This window comes from Oncorhynchus keta, unplaced genomic scaffold, assembly GCF_023373465.1.
Source record: "Oncorhynchus keta strain PuntledgeMale-10-30-2019 unplaced genomic scaffold, Oket_V2 Un_scaffold_3114_pilon_pilon, whole genome shotgun sequence".
NCBI lineage: Eukaryota > Metazoa > Chordata > Actinopteri > Salmoniformes > Salmonidae > Oncorhynchus > Oncorhynchus keta.
In genome coordinates, this window is record NW_026290913.1 from 595,001 (window position 1) to 615,000 (window position 20,000).

Here is a 20,000-nt window from a genome sequence, read left to right on the forward strand (position 1 = left end):
GGATGGTAAGTTGGTGGTTGAAGATATCCTTCTAGTGGTGTGGGGGCTGTGATTTGGCAAAGTGGGTGGGGTTATATCCTTCCTGCTTGGCCCTGTCGGGGGGTGTCCTCGGATGGGGCCACAGTGTCTCCTGACCCCTCCTGTCTCAGCCTCCAGTATTTATGCTGCAGTAGTTTATGTGTCGGGGGGCTAGGGTCAGTTTGTTATATCTGGAGTACCTCTCCTGTCCTATTCGGGGTCCTGTGTGAATTTAAGTGTGCTCTCTCTAATTCTCTCTTTCTCTCTTTCTTTCTCTCTCTCGGAGGACATGAGCCCTAGGACCATGCCTCAGGACTACCTGACATGATGACTCCTTGCTGTCCCCAGTCCACCTGGCCATGCTGCTGCTCCAGTTTCAACTGTTCTGCCATATTATTATTGGTCCATGCTGGTCATTTATGAACATTTGAACATCTTGGCCATGTTCTGTTATAATCTCCACCTGGCACAGCCAGAAGAGGACTGGCCACCCCACATAGCCTGGTTCCTCTCTCGGTTTCTTCCTAGGTTTTGGCCTTTCTAGGGAGTCTTTCCTAGCCACCGTGCTTCTACACCTGCATTGCTTGCTGTTTGGGGTTTTAGGCTGGGTTTCTGTACAGCACTTTGAGATATCAGCTGATGTACGAAGGGCTATATAAATACATTTGATTTGATCTGATTTGATTTGATGAGCTGAAATAAAAGATCCCAGAAAAGTTCTATACACACAAAAATCTAGTGAGCATTTCTCTTTTGCCAGATAATACATTCATCTGACAAGTGTGGCATATCAAGAAGCTGATTGTACATTACACAGGTGCACCTTGTGCTGGGGACCATAAAAGGCCACTCTAAATTTTGTCACACAATACAATGCCACAGATGTCTCAAGTTTTGAGGGAGCGTGCAATTGGCATACTGACTGCAGGAATGTCCACCAGAGCTGTTGCCAGATAATTGAATGTTAATTTCTCTACCATAAGCCGACTTCAACAACGTTTTATAGAATTTGGCAGTATCTCCAACCGACAACGTGTAACTACGCCAGACCAGGACCTCCACATCCGTCTTCTTCTCCAGCGAGAATATCTGTGACCAGCCACCCAGACAGCTGATGAAACTGTGGGTTTGCACAAACAAAGAATTTCTGCACAAACTGCTCATCTGCGTGCTCGTCGTCCTCAGCAGGGTCTTGACCTGACTGCAGTTTGGCTTCGTAACTGACTTCAGTGGACAAATGCTCACCTTCGATGGCATTTTATAGATGGCAATTCGAATGCACAGAGATACTGTGACGAGATCCTGAGGCCCACTGCCGCCTTATGTATCAGCATGATATGTACACAATTCCTGGAAGCTGATATGTCCCAGTTCTTCCATGGCCTGCATACTCACCAGCCATGTCACCACCAATTGAGCATGTTTGGGATGCTCTGGATCGACGTGTATGACAGCTTGTTCCAGTTTCTGCCAATATCCAGCAACTTCGCATAGCCATCGAAGAGGAGTGGGATAATATTCCATAGGTCACAATCAAGAGCCTGATCAACTCTATGTGAAGGACATGAGGAAAATGGTGGTCACACCAGATACTGACTGGTTTTCTGATCCAAGCCCCAACTTTTTTTTAAAGGTATCGGTGACCAACAGATGCATATCTGTATTCCTAGTCATGTGAACTCCATAGATTAGGGCCTAATAATTAATTTATATTGACTGATTTACTTATATGAACTGTAATTGTTGAATGTTTCATTTACATTCTTTTCAGTGTATTTAGTAACGTAAGGAGCTAAAAAGTCTGGTGTAGGGATTAAGTCTCTGTAGAATTAACATATAATCTCCATGCAATGTCTCATTAGGCTACAAATACATCCCACATATTGCACATATGAACCCTTGCAACATTTTTTTTCCCATTTAGTAAAATGTTGGGGACATGACATACTTCTAGTTGTATAGTCAATATAAGTGTTGGTATTACTAAGCTACAGCCTGCAACTAGAACCTCAGAAAGTGTCGTCCCTAATATAATATAAAGGGAAACAACTGTCATTACATATGTGTACTAAGATCTTTTACGGGTTGTGTCCCAAATAGCACCTATTCCCTATATACTGTAGTGTGCACTACTTTTAATTAGAGCCCGATGGGACACTATATAGGGTATAGGGTGCCATTTTGGAAACACACATTGTGCTGGGCTGTGACTGATTGACACTGCTCCTTCTCCAATGTAATGTGACTGTAATGCAATTGTCTTCTCTGAGAGGTCAGGGTTCTCCAGGGTTCCGTTCAACACGGCCCCCTGTTCCCTACATAGTGCACTACTTTTAACCAGGGCTCTGATCAAAAGTAGTGCACTATGTATGGAACAGGGGGCCATTTGGGATGGAGCCCTGTTCACCACTCATCTGTGGGATGTTCTGCCTGGACTCTGGCCAGACAGACCTGCAGTCCAGGGCTCCTTTTCCAGACCCAGATTAAGCCTATCACTCCTGGACCTCAAAACACTCACTGTCCCAGGAGGACCACTTTGGAAAGAATTGTTTTCATTAATATGTTCATGTGCTATCCTCTGGGACTGGGATAAAATACTCTACACTTACCATTCTTGTGATTTACGTGTCACGCCCTGACCTTAGAGAGCCGTTTTATTTCTCTATTTGGTGAGGTCAGGGTGTGATGTGGGGTGGGCATTCTATGTTTTGTATTTGTTTGGTTTTGGCCGAGTGTGGTTATTATTTGTAACCCAAAATAACATAGAATACAATCACATATGTATTATATTATATTCTATTCCATAATATTCTATTCTATTATTTTCTATTCTATTCTATCTGTTTACTGGCCTGTTCTAAAGTAGAATGAGCCTTTATATGGGTCTTTATGAGAGCGCAAAGAGTGGGAGAAGGGAAGAAAATCAGATCTTTACTGTAGGTAGCCAATCCCCGGGCAACACTACCACAGCATGCCACACCCCTGATCTGTAGCTACCCAATCAGCAGGTCTGTCTGTGAGCTCCAGGAAGCCAGACAGAGATAATCAAGGCCTCAGTGTGAGTTTATGAACTGATGCCAAAACCAAAGATTAGACACATAGCTATCAACACTCCATTATGATCTTTTCTGTTGTAACAGTCTCCTAGAAAACACTTTATCTTCAAATCATGTTTTAACACAATTTTCCAACACCATCTATTTAAGCAAGGCCACAGTGTGAGTTTATGAACTGACATCAAAACCAAAGATTAGACACGTAGCTATCAACACTCCATTATAAACTGGGTGGTTTGAGCCCTGGATGCTGATTGGCTGACAGACGTGGTATATCAGACCACATACCATTTATTTTTACTGCTAATTACATTGGTAACCTGTTTATAATAGCGTTAACGGAAATTAGCGGCAATTAGAAAAACACCCCCAATAAAGGAGTGGTTCTGCAGGTGGTGACCACAGACCACTTCTCAGTTCCTATGCTTCCTGGCTGATGTTTTGGTCACTTTTGAATGTTGGCGGTGCTTTCACTCTAGTGGTAGCATGAGACGGAGTCTACAACCCACACAAGTGGCTCAGGTAGTGCAGCTCATCCAGGATGGTACATCAATGCGAGCTGTGGCAAGAACGTTTGCTGTGTCTGTCAGCGTAGTGTCCAGAGCATGGAAGCGCTACCAGGAGACAGGCCAGTACATCAGGAGATGTGGAGGAGGCCGTAGGAGGGCAACAACCCAGCAGCAGGACCGCTACCTCCGCCTTTGTGCAAGGAGGAGCAGGAGGAGCACTGCCAGAGCCCTGCAAAATGACCTCCAGCAGGCCACAAATGTGCATGTGTCTGCTCAAACGGTCAGAAACAGACTCCATGAGGGTGGTATGAGGGCCCGACGTCCACAGGTGGGGGTTGTGCTTACAGCCCAACACCGTGCAGGACGTTTGGCATTTGCCAGAGAACACCAAGATTGGCAAATTCGCCACTGGCGCCCTGTGCTCTTCACAGATGAAAGCAGGTTCACACTGAGACCACGTGACAGATGTGACAGAGTCTGGAGACGCCGTGGAGGACGTTCTGCTGCCTGCAACATCCTCCAGCATGACCGGTTTGGCGGTGGGTCAGTCATGGTGTGGGGTGGCATTTCTTTGGGGGGCCGCACAGCCCTCCATGTGCTCGCCAGAGGTAGCCTGACTGCCATTAGGTACCGAGATGAGATCCTCAGACCCCTTGTGAGACCATATTCTGGTGCGGTTGGCCCTGGGTTCCTCCTAATGCAAGACAATGCTCATGTGGCTGGAGTGTGTCAGCAGTTCCTGCAAGAGGAAGGCATTGATGCTATGGACTGGCCCGCCCGTTCCCCAGACCTGAATCCAATTGAGCACATCTGGGACATCATGTCTCGCTCCATCCACCAACGCCACGTTGCACCACAGACTGTCCAGGAGTTGGCGGATGCTTTAGTCCAGGTCTGGGAGGAGATCCCTCAGGAGACCATCCGCCACCTCATCAGGAGCATGCCCAGGCATTGTAGGGAGGTCATACAGGCGCATGGAGGCCACACACACTACTGAGCCTCTTTTTGACTTGTTTTAAGGACATTTCATCAAAGTTGGATTAGCCTGTAGTGTGGTTTTCCACTTTAATTTTGAGTGTGACTCCAAATCCAGACCTCCATGGGTTGATAAATTTGATTTCCATTAATAATTTTTGTGGGATTTTGTTGTCAGCACATTCAACTATGTAAAGAAAAAAATATTTAATAAGAATATTTAATTCATTCAGATCTAGGATGTGTTATTTTAGTGTTCCCTTTATTTTTTTGAGCAGTGTATACAATCAAAGCCTCAGTGTGACCACTCTGACCATTGTGACCACTCTGACCGTTGTATTTTGTCTCGGGTGACTGTACTTTGTTGTACTATTCCGACTGTTCTTTGACTTGTGACTGTAAATATTGTACTGTTAGACACCACGTAAACAGGATGTATTTTTTCATAAACTCTCTTTAATAACTGTATCCTCACTATTGTGACTACTTTGACTTAGTGGATATTGTAACTGTAGTCTACTCTGACTGTGACTACTTTGACTTAGTGGATATTGTAACTGTAGTCTGTTCTGACTGTGACTACTTTGACTTAGTGGATATTGTAACTGTAGTCTGTTCTGACTGTGACTACTTTGACTTAGTGGATATTGTAACTGTAGTCTGTTCTGACTGTGACTACTTTGACTTAGTGGATATTAACTGTAGTCTGTTCTGACTGTGACTACTTTGACTTAGTGGATATTGTAACTGTAGTCTGTTCTGACTGTGACTACTTTGACTTAGTGGATATTGTAACTGTAGTCTACTCTGACTGTGACTACTTTGACTTAGTGGATATTGTAACTGTAGTCTACTCTGACTGTGACTACTTTGACTTAGTGGATATTGTAACTGTAGTCTGTTCTGACTGTGACTACTTTGACTTAGTGGATATTGTAACTGTAGTCTGTTCTGACTGTGACTACTTTGACTTAGTGGATATTGTAACTGTAGTCTACTCTGACTGTGACTACTTTGACTTAGTGGATATTGTAACTGTAGTCTACTCTGACTGTGACTACTTTGACTTAGTGGATATTGTAACTGTAGTCTACTCTGACTGTGACTACTTTGACTTAGTGGATATTGTAACTGTAGTCTACTCTGACTGTGACTACTTTGACTTAGTGGATATTGTAACTGTAGTCTACTCTGACTGTGACTACTTTGACTTAGTGGATATTGTAACTGTAGTCTGTTCTGACTGTGACTACTTTGACTTAGTGGATATTGTAACTGTAGTCTGTTCTGACTGTGACTACTTTGACTTAGTGGATATTGTAAGTCTGTAGTCTACTCTGACTGTGACTACTTTGACTTAGTGGATATTGTAACTGTAGTCTACTCTGACTGTGACTACTTTGACTTAGTGGATATTGTAACTGTAGTCTACTCTGACTGTGACTACTTTGACTTAGTGGATATTGTAACTGTAGTCTGCTCTGACTGTGACTACTTTGACTTAGTGGATATTGTAACTGTAGTCTGTTCTGACTGTGACTACTTTGACTTAGTGGATATTGTAACTGTAGTCTACTCTGACTGTGACTACTTTGACTTAGTGGATATTGTTGAACTGTAGTCTACTCTGACTGTGACTACTTTGACTTAGTGGATATTGTAACTGTAGTCTACTCTGACTGTGACTACTTTGACTTAGTGGATATTGTAACTGTAGTCTACTCTGACTGTGACTACTTTGACTTAGTGGATATTGTAACTGTAGTCTGTTCTGACTGTGACTCTTTGCTTAGTGGATATTGTAACTGAGTCTGCTCTGACTGACTACTTTGACTTAGTGGATATTGTAACTGTAGTCTGTTCTGACTGTGACTACTTTGACTTAGTGGATATTGTAACTGTAGTCTGTTCTGACTGTGACTACTTTGACTTAGTGGATATTAACTGTAGTCTGTTCTGACTGTGACTACTTTGACTTAGTGGATATTGTAACTGTAGTCTGTTCTGACTGTGACTACTTTGACTTAGTGGATATTGTAACTGTAGTCTAGTCTCTGACTGTGACTACTTTGACTTAGTGGATATTGTAACTGTAGTCTGTCTGCTCTGACTGTGACTACTTTGACTTAGTGGATATTGTAACTGTAGTCTACTCTAGTCTGTTAGTGGATATTGTAACTGTAGTCTGCTCTGTGACTACTTTGACTTAGTGGATATTGTAACTGTAGTCTACTCTCTGACTACTTTGACTGTGACTACTACTTTGACTTAGTGGATATTGTAACTGTAGTCTGCTCTGACTGTGACTACTTTGACTTAGTGGATATTGTAACTGTAGTCTGTTCTGACTGTGACGACTTTGACTTAGTGGATATTGTAACTGTAGTCTGCTCTGACTGTGACTACTTTGACTTAGTGGATATTGTAACTGTAGTCTGCTCTGACTGTGACTACTTTGACTTAGTGGATATTGTAACTGTAGTCTGTTCTGGCTGTGACTACTTTGACTTAGTGGATATTGTAACTGTAGTCTGTTCTGGCTGTGACTACTTTGACTTAGTGGATATTGTAACTGTAGTCTGCTCTGACTGTGACTACTTTGACTTAGTGGATATTGTAACTGTAGTCTGCTCTGACTGTGACTACTTTGACTTAGTGGATATTGTAACTGTAGTCTGCTCTGACTGTGACTACTTTGACTTAGTGGATATTGTAACTGTAGTCTGCTCTGACTGTGACTACTTTGACTTAGTGGATATTGTAACTGTAGTCTACTCTGACTGTGACTACTTTGACTTAGTGGATATTGTAACTGTAGTCTGTTCTGACTGTGACTACTTTGACTTAGTGGATATTGTAACTGTAGTCTGCTCTGACTGTGACTACTTTGACTTAGTGGATATTGTAACTGTAGTCTGCTCTGACTGTGACTACTTTGACTTAGTGGATATTGTAACTGTAGTCTGCTCTGACTGTGACTACTTTGACTTAGTGGATATTGTAACTGTAGTCTGCTCTGACTCTTGTGGCTGTTTCAGCTTTGATCAGAAAGAGAGCCTTCAAACCACAGAGCACTATGTATCTGGGAATCTGGGAGTGATACAGCGACTCAACGTTCATATTAAACAGCTGAGTTTCCCTTTATGAAATGCTACATCCGAATCGGCAAGTTAGGGTTTGACAAATGAAACATTCTCCCTCTCTCTCCCTCAGGAAAACTTCATATGCAAATATCTTTATGGGACCCAGGAGAGATTTTTATATAATCAAATTAGATGGGCAATGATCTGTGTGCATGAGAGAGAGAGATGGCAGTCATTTTTCACTGAAACAGCTAATCACAGATTGATTACTAACATGGCTTCCTAGCCAATCAGCTGATGGGACAGATGTCACATGAGGGCTGTTCCAGAAAGCTGGATCAGTGAGGCAGCCAGCTGTCTTTACTATTCTGAAATAACTCCATCTTTTCAAGATATATAGACTTGAAATTGTAATGGTATAATTATCTTGACATACAACAACCCATAGTCAAGAGTAGCTTCCTAAATGAACCAGAAAGTCAATATATATATTTGACTGCTTATCAGATCTGATCTAGAACACCCCAGTCACAGCTAATTCACTGGTGAATCCAAAATGTGTATTTGTATTTATTAAGGATACCCATTAGCTGCTGCCTGCCAAGTCCATCAACATTAAGACAGTTATATACAATTTACAAAACAACATCCATGTGTACGTTTGTGTAGAGCGCATGTCTTATCATGTGTATGTGTGTCTGTGCCTGTGTGTCTCTTCACAGTCCTCACTGTTCCATAAGGTGTATTTTTAAGGTGTTACCTGATGTGGAATAAAGATCCATATAGCCATGGCTCTATGTAGTACTGTGTGCCGCCCATAGTCTGTTCTGGACTTGGGGATTGTGAAGAGACCTTTGGTGGTATGTCTTGTGGGGTATGTATGGGTGTCCAAGCTGTGTGCTAGTAGTTTAAACAGACACCTCTGTTCATTCAGCATGTCAACACTTCTTACAAAAATAAATAATGATAAAGTCAATTGCTTCTCCACTTTGAGCCATGAGAGATGTACATGTATATTATTCATGTTAGCTCTCCTTGTACATTTAAGGGCCAGCCGTGCTGCCCTATTATGAGCCAATTGTAATTTTACGAGGTCCCTCTTTGTGGCACCTGATCACACGACTGAACAGTTGTCCAGGTGCGACAGAACTAGAGCCTGTAGGACCTGCCTTGTTGATAGTGTTGTTATAAAGGCATAGCAACACTTTATTATGGACAGACTGCTCCCCGTCTTAGCTACTGATGTATCAACATGTTTTGACCATAAGTGTTTACAATCCAGGGTTACTCAAAGCAGTTGTCACCTCTACTTGCTCAATTTCCACATAATTTATTACAAGACTCAGTTGAGGTTTAGGGTTTAGTGAAGGATTTGTCCCAAGTACAATGCTTTCCGTTTTTGAAATATTTATTATAACTGATTCCTTGCCACCCATTCTGAAACTAACTACAACTCTTTGTGAAGTGTTGCAGTGATTTCACTTGCAGTAGTAGCTGGCGTGTATAGTGTTGAGTCATTCGCATACATAGACACAATGGCTTTACTCAAGGCCAGTAGCATGTCATTAATAAAGATTGAAAAAAGTAAAGGGCCTAGACAGCTGCCCTGGAGAATTCCTGGATTATGTTCGACAGGTAACTCTTTATCCACAATATAGCAGGGGATGTAAATCCATAACACATACATTTTTCCACAAGCATTTTGCTACACTCGTAATAACACCTGCTAGCCATGTGTATGTGACCAATAAAATGTGATTTGAGCAGACTATGATCGAGAATGTCTCAAGCTGCACTGAAGTCTAACAAACCAGCTCCCATTTTTTTTGTTCAGATATTTCTCTCAGCCAATCATCAGTTATTTTTGTAAGTGCACTGCTTGTTGAATGTCCTTCCCTATACGAGTGCTGAAAGTCTGTTGTCAATTTGCTTACAGTTAAATAGCATTGTATCTGATCAAACACCATTTATTGGTGACAAGCTGATTGGTTGGCTATTTAAGCTAGTAAAAGGGTCTTTACTATTCTTGGGTAGCGGAATTAATTTTGCTTCCCTCACTGCCAAGAATGACCTAATACAGTACATTATATCACACCCAACTCAACTTATACCTGTCATATCAAGCTATAGGGTTTTCTTCACTATGTGAAAAACTAGCTTCTAACCAGGGTCCTGGTCAGGTCATGTGATCAGGGAGTACTCTGGTCCCTAGCTGTACACACTGAAACAACAGTGCTCTTTCGCTAGCTATCTGGAACTCCCAGAGCAGAAACGGACTGGCCATAGGGCAGTATAGGCAAATGTCAGATGGGCTGGTCCATCTTTAGCCCGGTGGGCCTGTCTAAATTGGGGGCTTTGCACAAAACTATCATTGTTTGGCCAACAATGGGTGCTTTGAGGCAATAAATGTGTTAAAGGCTGTTTTCTAGTTCCAGTCCATCCCTGCCCCAGAGAACTACAGTGCCCTCCAATTATTGGGACAGTGACACATTTAGTTGTTTTGGCTCTGTACACTTTGGATTTCAAATTATACAATGACTATGAGGTTAAAGTGCCGATTCAGAGGGGTTGGGTTATATGCGGAAGACTTATTTTGGTTGAATGCATTCAGTTGTGCAACTGACTAGTTATCTCCTTTCCCTTTCTCTCTCTCTCTCTCTCTCTCTCTCTCTCTCTCTCTCTCTCTCTCTCTCTCTCTCTCTCTCTCTCTCTCTCTCTCTCTCTCCCACTCCCCCCTCTTTCTCTATCTCTCCTTCTCCCACTCCCCCTCTCTGTCCCCCCTCTCACTCGGTCTATTTCTTTCTCTCTCTCTCTCCTCCCTCTCTCGCTCTCTCTCTCTCTAACCACCTCTTTCTCTATCTCTCTTTCTCCCACTCCCACTCCCACTCCCACTCCCACTCCCACTCTCTATCTCCCCCCTCTCCCTTTCTCTCTCCCTCTCTTTCACACACCTGAGTCACAGCCCGACTGCTCTCTCTCCGTCACCACATGAATTCTATTGATGGAGGAACATGATGATCAGTGTAATAACATGCCCCTTGACGTCTGGCGTCAAGTGTATAAGTGTGTGAGTGTGGGGGGGATAATGTCAGCGGGATTGTCTGCGTGTGTGTGTGTATGTGTGTATGTGTGTGTGTGTGTTTGTGTGTGTGTGTGTGTGTGTGTGTGTGTGTGTGTGTGTGTGTGTGTGTGTGTGTGTGTGTGTGTGTGTGTGTGTGTGTGTGTGTGTGTGTGTGTGTGTGTGTGTGTGTGTGTGTGTGAGAGAGAGTTTTTATATGCTTTCAATCGTAAACGGGAGATCACCTCATCTACAGACTATATATCTGGTGTCGAATATCTATTATTACAAACTGTGTGGTTCGAGCCCTGAATGCTGAATGGCTGACAGCCGTGGTATATCAGACCATATATGACAAGGCATTGCGTTGGACTAGTAACCGGAAGGTTGCAAGTTCAAATCCCCGAGCTGACAAGGAACAAATCTGCCGTTCTGCCCCTGAACAGGCAGTTAAACCCACTGTTCCTAGGCCGTCATTGAAAATAAGAATTTGTTCTTAACTGACTTGCCTAGTTAAATAAAGATTAAAATAAATATATACAGATTTTTTTTTAAAGTGTGGTTGGAAATAGTTTTTTTTTTAATGAAAGCGTTTTTATGAAAACCACATCACAACAAACACTATACAACACATAAGTACCAAAATAATATATACAACACATAAGTACCACAATAAAAAAGGTTTGATTAAACAGATAACAAACCTACTAATTAAAAATGTATAAATTAATTGATCTGTAAAGACGAAAAAAATACCCCCCAAAATGTTTTGTTTAAATGTGTGTGTGCACTTGAGTGTGTGAGAGTTATGCTTTGTGGAGGAGATTACTGAGTAGTTTGGTTCATCAGGCTGACCTCCAGTCTTCGCTTGGAGTTATTGAGGGATGATGATGTTTTGGCAATGTAAGAATTCCAGAGTATGGCACCTCTGTATCTGATAGAGAATTGACTATGTGAGGTGTGGCAGTGGGGAGGGTGAAGGTTATCACAGTGTCTTGTATTATATAGATGGATTTCAGAATGAACCTGGAATAATCCATTGAAGGGTTTAGTTAAACTGTCTGGGAAGTACTTGTAGATGAAAGTGCATAAATGGCGTACATTAATGTTGTAAATAGACAAGATATTGAGTTTCTTAAACAAAGGTGCAGATGGTTCCAGGTAATTAGAAGAGGTTGCTAGTTTATGTCTTGTGTATGATGAGTCCTTTGTGTAGGTAGGAGGCATATGTACTGGCCCAGTATTACAGTAAATGAGATATGAGTAAATGAAGCTATAGTATAGAGTTAGGAAGCAAGCCTGACCACTTATCTTTCTGATGATACCAACAGATTTCATCACTTTGCTGCAGAGTTTATAATAGCAATAATGCCAATATACCACGGCTAAGGGCTGTATCCAGGCACTCCACGTTGCGTCGTACAAAACAACAGCCCTTAGCTGTGGTATATTGGCCATACTGTATAACACATCCCCCTCAGGCCTCATTGCATAAATCTAAACTATATATGGCTCTACTAATTTAACCTATATACTGTCTCTACTAATTTAACCTATATACTGTCTCTACTAATATAACCTATATGCTGTCTCTACTAATTTAACCTATATGCTGTCTCTACTAATTTAACCTATATACTATCTCTACTAATATAACCTATATGCTGTCTCTACTAATTTAACCTATATACTGTCTCTACTAATTTAACCTATATACTGTCTCTACTAATTTAACCTATATGCTGTCTCTACTAATTTAACCTATATACTGTCTCTCCTAATTTAACCTATATGCTGTCTCTACTAATTTAACCTATATACTGTCTCTACTAATATAACCTATATACTGTCTCTACTAATTTAACCTATATACTGTCTCTACTAATTTAACCTATATACTGTCTCTACTAATTTAACCTATATGCTGTCTCTACTAATTTAACCTATATACTGTCTCTCCTAATTTAACCTATATGCTGTCTCTACTAATTTAACCTATATACTGTCTCTACTAATATAACCTATATACTGTCTCTACTAATATAACCTATATACTGTCTCTACTAATTTAACCTATATACTGTCTCTACTAATATAACCTATATGCTGTCTCTACTAATTCAACCTATATACTGTCTCTACTAATATAACCTATATACTGTCTCTACTAATATAACCTATATACTGTCTCTACTAATTTAACCTATATGCTGTCTCTACTAATATAACCTATATACTGTCTCTACTAATATAACCTATATACTGTCTCTACTAATATAACCTATATGCTGTCTCTACTAATTTAACCTATATACTGTCTCTACTAATTTAACCTATATGCTGTCTCTACTAATTTAACCTATATAATGTCTCTACTAATATAACCTATATGCTGTCTCTACTAATTTAACCTATATACTGTCTCTACTAACTTAACCTATATACTGTCTCTACTAATATAACCTATATACTGTCTCTACTAATATAACCTATATGCTGTCTCTACTAATTTAACCTATATACTGTCTCTACTAATTTAACATATATACTGTCTCTACTAATATAACCTATATACTGTCTCTACTAATATAACCTATATACTGTCTCTACTAATATAACCTATATACTGTCTCTCCTAATTACATTTATATGCCGTACTATCTACCAGCTGCTAACCTAGATTACACTGGATTACCTCGAGACAGAATGCACTGAGGAACACTGCTATAATGTTCATGTAACGTTCACATAACCAAACAACGTTGACATATCCAAATAAAACGTTGTCATAACGCTCAAGCCACCAGACCCTCTCTCTCTCTTCTCTCTCTCTCTCTTCTCGCTCTCTCTCTTCTCCCTCTCTCTCTCTTCTCCCTCTCTCTCTTCTCCCTCTCTCTCTTTCTTCTCCCTCTCGCTCTTTCTTCTCCCTCTCGCTCTTTCTTCTCCCTCTCTTTCTTCTTCTCTCTCTCTCTCTCTCTCTTCTCCCTCTCTCTCTTCCTTTTCCCTCTCACGCTTTCTTCTCCCTCTCGCTCTTTCTTCTCCCTCTCACTCTCTTCTCCCTCTCTCTTCCTCTCTCTTCTCTCTCTCTCTCTCTCTCTTCTCCCTCTCTCTTCTCCCTCTCTCTCTCTTCTCCCTCTCTCTCTCTTCTCCATTTCTCTCTCTCAGCAGCCTATTTTTCTTAATGAATCAGAACATCTCTGTGCCTTTTGCCCTGCCTGACACACACAATATTTCATCTGATATTCCTATTGTGAAACACACAGCAAGAGCAGCTCACATGTCTTCTCACTGATGCTGAAAATATAGCGTGTGAAATTGCAAACTGGAGAGAGGGAAAAACAGATGTGCGCTATCTGCAGATATTTGCCTCATTATTTGTCTAAAAGAATAACTAGATTGAGAATCCTGATGAAATCAACATGCCATCTGACTGCATCCTCCACAGATATGTACAATTCTAGAATACCGGGTGATGATTCCATCATAGAACCATAAAAGTCCACATGAATGTGAGCCTGCGAGCCGTGAGAGGGAGGGGGAGGGGAGGAAGCAACAAGAAGGATACACTCTCAATTCAAACAGGCACATTCACATACATACCGTTGTATACACATATATACATACACACATGCCCACACACACTATAAACACATACATAATGCATAAATACCTGATTAGTAAATTCCTAGTGCAAGTCGATGCTATTCAGCGAGCAGAGCAGTGTCTGACTGCAACATCCAGTGTGAGATCATTTCCAGGGAGACTGTGGTTGGAGCAGAGAGATGAAGGGATGCGAGAGGAGAGGGAGAGAGAGATAGAGCGTCGGCTGAGCAAAGCAGCGGAGAGATGGATCTAGCAGCTAATGTTTCTTTCCTCTGTGTGCAGGGAGGAGAGAAAGAGACACAGAGACACAGAGATCTGCCTGCTAAGCCCCAGCTCACAGCATCGTTTCCCTCTGACAGGCAGGCAACATTCACATTCCAGTCTTCCTTCCCTCTGACTGTCCGTCCGCCAGAGCCCGTGACTGACGCCTCAGCTCCACACACACATGGCTGACACACACCTCTCCTCCATGCCTCCGTCTGCAGCACCAGCAATCAGTCTATTCTTCCTTCCTCCCGCTCTCCTCTCGTTCTGATGTGGTAGATGGTAGATGGATGCTGTCTCGGCTTGTTTTCCTGCTGTCTGTGTGACCGACTTGGTTCCTCTCGCACACACACACGTGCAAACACACACACCCTAAGCACGCAGTGCCTGGCCCAGGCGATCCAGCAGACAGAAAGGGGGAGGTGGTAAGGCTCCTGCCCAGATTTGGTATCTCCTGCTGGGCTGTTAGAGCCCCTCAGATGGACCAGAGAGGAGATGAGGGAGCAGCAGTGTCTCTCTCCCTGCTCACTGCACTGACTGTAATGAGCTCATAGCCACGGCTCACATGTGACGACAGGAGAGAGAGAGAGAGAGAGAGAGAGAGAGAGAGAGAGAGAGAGAGGTGAGCTGGGAACGAGGATGGAAAGAGGCTTTGTGTGTGTGTGTATGTGTGTGTGCGATTACATTTTCAGTGAGCACCATAATTGGATAGCGAGTGTGTGCAAATTCTTTTCTCCATCTATCCTCCCCTCCCATCTTCTCCATCTATCCTCTCCTCCCATCTTCTCCATATATCCTCTCCTCTCCTCCCGTCTTCTCCATATATCCTCTCCTCCCATCTTCTCCATCTATCCTCTCCTCCCCATCTTCTCCATATATCCTCTCCTCCCATCTTCTCCATATATCCTCTCCTCCCATCTTCTCCATACATCCTCTCCCTCTCCTCTTCTCCATCTTCTCCATATCCTCTCCTCCCATCTTCTCCATCTATCCTCTCCTCCCATCTTCTCCATCTATCCTCTCCTCTCCTCCCATCTTCTCCATCTATCCTCTCCTCCCATCTTCTCCATATATCCTCTCCTCTCCTCCCATCTTCTCCATCTATCCTCTCCTCCCATCTTCTCCATATATCCTCTCCTCTCCTCCCATCTTCTCCATCTATCCTCTCCTCCCATCTTCTCCATATATCCTCTCCTCCCATCTTCTCCATCTATCCTCTCCTCCCATCTTCTCCATCTATCCTCTCCTCCCATCTTCTCCATCTATCCTCTCCTCCCATCTTCTCCATCTATCCTCTCCTCCCATCTTCTCCATATATCCTCTCCTCTCCTCCCATCTGCTCGTCCCATCTTCTCCATCTATCCTCTCCTCCCATCTTCTCATATATCCTCTCCTCCCATCTTCTCATATATCCTCTCATCTCCCATCTTCTCCATATATCCTCTCCTCCCATCTTCTCCATATATCCTCTCCTCCCATCTTCTCTCCTCTCCTATCTCATCTCTCCTCCCTCCCATCTTCTCCATCTATCCTCTCCTCCCATCTTCTCCATATATCCTCTCCTCCCATCTTCTCCATATATCCTCTCCTCTCCTCCCATCTTCTCCATCTATCCTCTCCTCCCATCTTCTCCATATATCCTCTCCTCCCATCTTCTCCATATATCCTCTCCTCCCATCTTCTCCATACATCCTCTCCTCTCCTCCCATCTTCTCCATATATCCTCTCCTCCCATCTTCTCCATATATCCTCTCCTCCCATCTTCTCCATATATCCTCTCCTCCCATCTTCTCCATATATCCTCTCCTCCCCATCTTCTCCATATATCCTCTCCTCTCCTCCCATCTGCTCGTCCCATCTTCTCCATCTATCCTCTCCTCCCATCTTCTCCATATATCCTCTCCTCTCCTCCCATCTTCTCCATCTATCCTCTCCTCCCATCTTCTCCATCTATCCTCTCCTCCCATCTTCTCAATCTATCCTCTCCTCCCATCTTCTCCATCTTCTCTATCCTCTCCTCCCATCTTCTCAATCTATCCCTCTCCTCACATCTTCTCCATATATCCTCTCCTCTCCTCCCATCTGCTCGTCCCATCTTCTCCATATATCCTCTCCTCCCATCTTCTCCCTCTATCCTCTCCTCCCATCTTCAATCTATCCTCTCCTCCCATCTTCTCCATATATTCTCTCCTCCCATCTTCTCCATATATCCTCTCCTCCCATCTCCTCCCATCTCCTCTCCCATCTTCTCCATATATCCTATCCTCTCCTCCCATCTTCTCCATCTATCCTCTCCTCCCATCTTCTCCATCTATCCTCTATCCTCTCCCATCTTCTGCTCTTCCCATCTTCTCCATCTATCCTCTCCTCCCATCTTCTCCATCTATCCTCTCCTCTCCTCCCATCTTCTCAATCTATCCTCTCCTCCCATCTTCTCCATATATCCTCTCCTCCCATCTTCTCCATATATCCTCTCCTCCCTCTTCTCCCATCTCCATATATCCTCTCCTCTCCTCCAAGTCCCATCTTCTCCATCTATCCTCTCCTACCATCTTCTCCATATATCTTCTCCTCTCCCATCCTCCCATCTTCTCCATCTATCCTCTCCTCCCATCTTCTCCATATATCCTCTCCTCCCATCTTCTCCATATATCCTCTCCTCCCATCTTCTCCATATATCCTCTCTTCTCCTCCCATCTGCTCGTCCCATCTTCTCCATCTATCCTCTCCTACCATCTTCTTCATATATCCTCTCCTCTCCTCCCATCTTCTCATCCCATCTTCTCATCCCATCTTCTCCATATATCCTCTCCTCTCCTCCCATCTTCTCATCCCATCTTCTCATCCCATCTTCTCCATATATCCTCTCCTCTCCTCCCATCTTCTCATCCCATCTTCTCCATCTATCCTCTCCTACCATCTTCTTCATATATCCTCTCCTCTCCTACCATCTTCTTCATATATCCTCTCCTCCCATCTTCTCCATATATCATCTCCTCTCCTCCCATCTTCTCCATCTATCCTCTCCTCCCATCTTCTCCATATATCCTCTCCTCTCCTACCATCTTCTTCATATATCCTCTCCTCTCCTCCCATCTTCTCATCCCATCTTCTCATCCCATCTTCTCCATATATCCTCTCCTCTCCTCCCATCTTCTCATCCCATCTTCTCATCCCATCTTCTCCATATATCCTCTCCTCTCCTCCCATCTTCTCATCCCATCTTCTCATCCCATCTTCTCCATATATCCTCTCCTCTCCTCCCATCTTCTCCATATATCCTCTCTTCTCCTCCCATCCCCTCTTCTTTTCTGCTCCCCACACACACACAGCACACAGAGAACACACACACAGCACACAGAGAACACACACACAGCACACAGAGAACACACACACAGCACACAGAGAACACACACACAGCACACAGAGAACACACACACAGCACACAGAGAACACACACAGCACACAGAGAACACACACACAGCATCTATCCCTCTCCTCCCCACAGAGAACACACACACAGCACACAGAGAACACACACACAGCACACAGAGAACACACACACAGCACACAGAGATCCTCTCCTCTCCTCCCACACACACAGCACACAGAGAACACACACACAGCACACAGAGAACACACACACAGCACACAGATCTTCTCATCCCACACACACACAGCACACAGAGACACACACACAGCACACAGAGACACACACACAGCACACAGAGAACACACACACAGCACACAGAGAACACACACACAGCACACAGAGAACACACACACAGCACACAGAGAACACACACACAGCACACAGAGAACACACACACAGCACACAGAGAACACACACACAGCACACAGAGAACACACACACAGCACACAGAGAACACACACACAGCACACAGAGAACACACACACAGCACACAGAGAACACACACACAGCACACACACACACAGCACAGACAGCAGACATACATACATACATACATACAAGCACACATCATCCAATTATGGCACTCACTGGACATTTCATCATACATGATCGCTAATTTGAAATGCAAATGATTAAATTATGAATTATTATGATGTGTTAAACATGATTAAGATCATGAGATGCAGTTTAGAAATTCTACTCATTGGCAGATTAATATATTATTGGACATTATGATATTGGATTTTAAAATACAGACATTTGTGACGAACCATTTGCAAAACACATAGTGGTTTATTTTCAAATGTAATTGCTTTTCAGTAATACATGTTTAAATAAAATCAGACGAGCTCTGCTATAGTATTCACAGGGGCAACGCCTTGGAAGCACGTCTCTGATTCAACCCTGGTAAATCCTTGTGAGTCAGAGCTCAGTATAAAAGGGTGTGACACACTCCATAGGCTGCAAAGAGAGCCACAATACCTCAGCCCCACCCACTTACCATCACTTTTAATCACACCCACTAACACTAGCATTACTACAGTCAGTCAGTCTCTCTCTCTCTCTCTCCATCCACCCCCCATATCTCTCGCTCTCTCACTCTTTCTCCATCCACCCCCCATATCTCTCTCTCCCTCTCTTTCTCCATCCACCCCCCATATCTATCTCTCTCCTTCTCTCTCCATCCACCCCCCATATCTCTCTCTCTCTCTTTCTCTCTCCATCCACCCCCCATATCTCTCTCTATCTCCCTCCATCCACCCCCCATATCTCTCTCTCTCCATCCACCCCCCATATCTCTCTCTCTCGCTCTCTCTCCATCCACCCTCTCCATATCTCTATATCTCTCTCTCTCTCTCTCTCTCTCTCTCTCTCTCTCTCTCTCCATCCACCCCATCTCTCTCTCTCTCTCCTCTCTCTCTCTCTCTCTCTCTCTCTCTCTCCATCTCTCCCATCTCTCCATCCACCCCTCATCTCTCTCTCTCTCTCTCTCTCTCTCTCTCTCTCTCTCTCTCTCTCTCTCTCTCTCTCTCTCACTCTCCACCACCCCCATATTTCTCTCTCTCTTTCTCCATCCTCCCCCCCATATCTCACTAACTCTCTTTCTCTCTCCATCCACCCCCATATCTCTCTCTATTTCTCTCTCCATCCACCCCCATCCACCCCCATATCTCGCTCTCTTTCTCTCTCCATCCACCCCCATATATCGCTCTCTCGTTCCTCTCCATCCACCCCCATCTCTCTCTCTCTCCACCCACCCCCATCTCTCTCTCTCTCTCTCTCTCTTTCTCTCCATCCACCCCTCATCTCTCTCTCTCTCTCCTCCACCCCCACCCCCCATATTTCTCTCTCTCTTTCTCCATCCACCCCCATATCTCTCTCTCTCCATCCATCCACCCCATATCTCTCTAACTCTCTCTCTCTCTCCATCCACCCCCATATCTCTCTCTTCCCTCTCTCCATCCACCCCCATCTCTCTCTCTCTCTCCATCCACCCCCATC

The 20,000-nt window shown here is 43.5% G+C and overlaps 1 protein-coding gene across 3 annotated transcripts in view; it reads right to left on the reverse strand.

Annotated features, from left to right (window-relative positions):
• LOC118374656 (protein unc-13 homolog C-like) overlaps positions 1–15,082 on the reverse strand; it is a 260,042-nt gene extending 244,960 nt beyond the window's left edge. For all 3 annotated transcript variants that reach the window (XM_052515796.1, XM_052515795.1, XM_052515794.1), the window contains exon 1: positions 14,370–15,082. The gene's annotated coding sequence lies outside the window, so the exon portion shown is untranslated. The remainder of the gene's footprint in view (positions 1–14,369) is intronic.
• Positions 15,083–20,000: the final 4,918 nt, after the last annotated feature.